Genomic DNA, 5,839 nt, shown 5'->3' with positions numbered 1-5,839 from the left:
GTGTGTGTGTTGGGGGAGGGTGGTATGTGAGTATATGAATATGAGGTAATGAATTTGAGAGAAGATGTTTATGGGGGTGTGGGGAGTGGGGGGACAGATATGGGAGGAACTGGAAGGGGTTGTAAAAAGGATTTAAATGCAACAAACACACTGTTTGCATGTACAAAATCCTTAAATAAAATAAATAAAAATTTAAAAGTTGGTGCTGAAGCAATCGGATATCTGTATGTTAAGTAAAACGTGTGTGTGTGTGTGTGTGTGTGTGTATGTGTGTGCATAAAGCATGGATAATAGATCATTGTGTAAAACACAAAATAAACACTTCTAAAATACAATATAGGACACAGTTTTGTGACCGACTATGTAACTTTTAATGATAATTTTTCATATATGGCAAAAGGAAAATACTGAACTTCACAATTAGAACTACTGAGGTAGTGGTACATGATTAAGCATGCCTGTAGTTTAGTACTTTAGTACTCAGCAGACTGAAGCAGAAGGGTCATGTGTTTTAGGCCACCCTAGGTTACAGTGAGAACAATACAAAGAACAAACTAAAGCAACGAATTAAAAGGTCTGCTTTTCAAGTAACTGCTGAAGAACTCACAATTAAAATTCACAGACTTGAAGAAAGAATTTGCAAAGCACAAGTCTGATTGAAGGTTTGTGTCTAGAATATTCCAAAAGCAGTGAAATCCATTAATAAATGGACAATCTGCTAGGTGGTGGTGGCTCACACCTGTAATCCCAGAACTCAGGAGGCAGAGAAAGGCAGATAGATCTCTGTGAGTTCGAGGCTAGCCTGATCTACTGAGTTCCAGGATATCCAGGGTTGTAAACAGAGAAATCTTGTCTTTAAAAACAAAACAAAACAAAACAAAAACAAAAACAAAAACAAAGAACAAGCTGCTTAAAATGGGAAATATTTAAAGAGACTGCTATTTCAACAAAGAAGATATATGGATGACAAATTAGTCCAGTGCATTACTCAGTAGGGAAATGCAATTAAGAGCAAAGTGACAGACTGCCCGAACACACTTCACCAGCTAAAATAAAGCTCTTACCTGGCAATGTGGAATCCTGTCCAGGTTGGGGAATGACTAGACTCAGCTGCTGCTGGCAGGAAGACAAATTTATAAAGATGTTGGAAGTTTCTTTAAAAGTGTCCTTAACAATTAAACATATCCTTGCTGTTTGCCTTAGAAATTCGATTCTTTGATATTTATCCAAGGAAAAAAGGCTTATTCACAGGAAAGCTCAGTGCTTTTCTTCATAATTGTTATAAACTCAAAGCCTCTTTGATGACATTGAACTTGCTAATGTGCTAAGAAAAAGTGTGTGTGTGTGTGTGTATGCACATGTTGACATGTGTATATATCATATATGTATACATACATAAAAACATATACACACACAATGGAATGTTATTTAGCAATAATGAAGGGAAGAAATATTGATTTATGAAACAGTAGAAATGAATCTAAGATTCAAGAAGCCAGACTTTAAGTGTTCTCTCTCTTTCCCTCTCTCTCTCTCTCATACACACACACACACACACACACACACACACACACACACACAGAGGGAGAGAGAAAGAGAGAGAGAGAGATAGAGAAAGGTAGATGAGTTTCTATCAAAACAAAATGCTTATGCACAACCAAAGAAACAATGCAAAGTCAAGAGGTAACTGATATGGTGGGAAATACTTATGAATGACACGTCTTATAAAGAGTTACTATACTAATATATTAAGAATGCAAAGATCTCAATAGCAAGAAATAAAAAAAACCTGAGCTTAAAAATTGAGAAACAACATGAGGAATATATTTCTTAAAAGAAGACACACAAATAGCCTGTAGACGTATGTTAAAAAGAAGTTTTTTGTCTCTAGTCATCAGAGAAATGCAAATTAAAAAGACTTAAACTCATACTTGTTAGAATGGCTTTTAGTAAAGATGCAAGATAGAACAAGCATTGCCAATAATTTGGTGGGCAGGGGGGAGAGAATACTTATTGGAAATGTAAAGTCTTCCAGCCATTATTGAAGATAGTTTAGAGAGGTTCTGAAAAACTTAAAAATTAACTGTTGTATGATCCTCAATCTCATTATGTGTGTATATACAAAAGGAAGGAATCCTCATGTTTATTGCAGCACCATTTATAATAAAGAATATAATATAATAAAGAATCTGCCTAAATGTGTATCTGTGGATTATTGCATATAGAAGACAAGGCATATATAAGAAACAATATTAATCAGCCTTTAAATGTAGGTAATCCTGTCATTTGTGACAATATGAATGAACCTGAAAAGTATCACATTAAGTGAAACAAGCCATGAACAGAAAGATCGATCTTTCTAAGATTTATTTATTTATTATCTATATAGTTTTCTGCCACCATGAATGCCTGCAGGCCAGATGAGAGCACCAGATCACATGTAGTTATAAGCCACCACTTGGTTGCTGGGAATTGAACTTAGGTCCTTTGGCACAGCAGCCAGCTGTTCTTAACCTCTGAGCCATTTCTCTAGCCCCCAGAAAGATCAAGTTTTTCACAATGTCATTTACATTTGGATTCTAAAATAAATTGCATTCATAGACACAGAATGTACACTGGGGGTTGCCAGATACTGAGGATGGGGTGAGGAGATTGAGATCTTCCTATTTAATAACAGAAGTTGTGAGTCTTGTCACCTCTAGAATGTTAAGCCTCTTCTCTGTAACTGGTCTCAGGTGTCATTCTGTGCCCTTATTACACATGACACCCCTACAGGACTGCTGCCACTCTCAAAGGACACCTGAAGGGCCCATCCCATCAACTTTTGGTCTGCAGTGCAATGGGGGCTTGACTCTCCATAAATACATCCAGGATAGCACTGATCTTATTAGATCAAATGTATTTAATTTTTGAATGATAGGCATGCCCTATACATCTCCATGTTAATACTGTTGAGTGATGAAACAGTATTAGAGCTTATGAATGAATGGGCAAAGGTGAGACAATGTCTTGGGAAGAACAAAAGGAAGTGATGTTGCAGTCACAAGTGCATCCTGGTTCCACCTGACCAGTTCTTCAGGCATGTACTCAGAAAAGTACTGGAGACCAGTAACTGGGAAGTGTCTAGCACTGTCACCTCCTCCATTGTGAAAACAGCAACATGCTTGGGTGATGCTTCACCAGCTCTACACAGAATAAAAAGGCTCCTGCCCTGGACTCCTTATCCATAGCCTGTTCAGAATCTCTCTTCTTTCCTTTGCATCTGGTAAGTGCCTGTCTGGGACCATTTAATAATGTGGAGTGTGTGGGACAGACAAGCCAGATCTAAACTAGAACCCTAGGAAGAGGCCCATGATGGGCAGTAGGGTGGAGGGTAGGAGGTGGGGAGTAATGGTGAGGGAGGAAGGAGTCTTTGTGTTGGTTAGGGAGCTTTCTATCATTGCTCTGAGCATGCAAATCTATCTGAAGGTTGTGACAATGCTCTGTACAGATGGATGTGTTCCTCCATTTCCCCCTTTATTTCATAGAAATCTCGGTTCAGAAAGCACATAGGTCTTGGGAGGCATGTGTCTGACAGACTAATTCAAGAGATACTCACTGGAAGCCTCTCTCTACAGTGTTTCTATTATACTTTTCTAGGTCACATTTCTGCCGAGATGTCCTGCCAGCAGAACCAGAAGCAATGCCAGCCTCCTCCCAAGTGCCCCCCAAAGAGCACAGCACAGTGTCTGCCTGCAGCCTCCTCCTGCTGTGCCACAAGCTCTGGAGGCTGCAGTGTCCCCAGCTCTGAGGGGGGCTGCTTGCTGAGCCACCACAGGCGCAGGTCCCACAGATGCAGGCACAGGAGCTCCTCCAGGTCCTGTGAGCGTGGCAGTGGCCAGCAGTCAGGGGGCTCAGGCTGTGGGCACAGCTCTGGGGGCTGCTGCTGACCTGGATCCTGATGCTGAGATGACAGCGTTCGAGGAAACAGAGAATACTAAGCAGTAGCCCCATGGCGATTTGCTCTTTCTCCGACATCCTAATTCTCTTGGGCTAAGTGTTCTTGTGCTCTTTTGCTGGATTTTCCAAAAGCTTGGTTTACTTTCTCATTCTGATTACATCACCTGTGTCTGGCCATGTACGTGAATAAAACTCTCAAGAGCACCTGTATGTTAACTGTTCCTTGACTTATTCCACCCGATGCTGCACACTAGGGTTTTCCTTTCTCAGCTCTCGAAGGCCCAATATATCCAACACCTGAGATCATCTTAGCTTGGGAATGAAGGAATCATGCCTTAGATTCTTCTTCATACAGAGGTACAGAGGGGTTATGTGGGAACTTCCAGCATAGAAGTGTGGGTGGAGGACGGGGGTGGGAGAGCATTAGGTTTCTGGAGATCTCTTGGGAAAAGGGCTGATTTTCCTTGTGTAACTTGAGGGTTGGCATTATTTCATACTGAAATCTCTGGTCTCTGTGTAGGATGGCAGTAAGGATGAGAAAGATGGCAAGAATTAGAAAAATGATGGAGGATGAGGAGAAGGGTCTGTAGGTAGAAGAGCAAGCCAAGCTACACATGATAGACTCCAGAGGGTGGGCTGAATGGAATGGTTAAAAAGAGTAAACTCTGAAGATACTGGAGTTGGGGGATTTTCTGAATGCAAGTAAATAATTGTAGTTCTTGAAAAAACAGATAAAAGGATGTGTGAAGTGTATCAAGGGCTACAGATTGTAGACTTCAATTTTCTTACAAGATGAAGTAGCAAAACGATGTGTGGTGATTGGTAAAGGGCCCTATGTGTGATCACCTGCTTCAACTTTGGAGTGGAGAAGTACTTATTTCTGCTGTGAACAAAGGTGGCCATATTCTATGTGAACTGTGAGTGTGGTTTCATTTTGATAGCTTGGGTTTCTGTAGAATATATGTCCTGTGGTTTTTGAACTAACTTCAAAAGGTGCCAGACCTTGCCTCACAGTTGAACTTGTTGAGTATAATTTCAGGCTGAGTATGAAGGCTCCTTCATTTTCTCTAAAGGCCAACTGGAAACACACTTTGCATTAATGTTTTTGGATATATACTTTCTTTTGAAAGAGAAGGAACCATAACTAATAAAGTCTATGCTACCTCTGCTTTGCTACTCAAGTCACTCAACTGGCTGAGACAGAGTGCTCTGAGAAAGTGGCCATGGACATGGGACTTCCTTTTGAGCAGGACTGAGGATCCGCAAGATAGGATTCATGATATCAAGATGTTTCAGGGGAGCACTCCACGGAGTCAGAATTAAAATGCATGGCAGACAAAAGGAAAAAAATGAACAAGCTCTTTTTGAGAACACATGGCCTCATACTTAGCTGTGCTAAACACCTAGAATTATCAACACTGGCAAATCTGTGCTGGTTCACCTGGAGCACAGAGGAACCATGGACATTTCAGGGTGGATAGACTAAGACTCATCAGTCAAGTTCAAGCTGCACATAGCAGCAAAGAAGATTATCAGGTCAAATCTCAGCTCTGCAGACTCAATATCTGAGCAAAACTTCTAACTTCTCCATGGCTACCTCCCCCCACCCCCCACACTTACCTAAAGAAAGGACAGTAATAATTCCCTTGGAGAACTAAATGGTTCACGTTAATACATGTAATTATTCAAAACATTGCTTATATGCAATTCTCATCATTTGTTCTTTAGTGTGAAAACTGAGAAACAAGGCTCAGGGTTTAGAGGCTTCTAAGTCAGACTTAAACTTCTAGTCACAGCACACCTTCGGGATTCTCGCTGTTGGTAAGTCTAATAGGCATGAGGAAAGAAAGAAGCAGAGCTAATGACCTGACCCTGGCCAGTTATTAAGCTAGTCAAGTAT

The sequence above is a fragment of the Phodopus roborovskii genome, unplaced genomic scaffold, assembly GCF_943737965.1.
Source record: "Phodopus roborovskii unplaced genomic scaffold, PHOROB, whole genome shotgun sequence".
Lineage (NCBI taxonomy): Eukaryota > Metazoa > Chordata > Mammalia > Rodentia > Cricetidae > Phodopus > Phodopus roborovskii.
The sequence above is the reverse complement of the archived record's forward strand: the minus strand, read 5'-3'. Positions refer to the sequence as shown.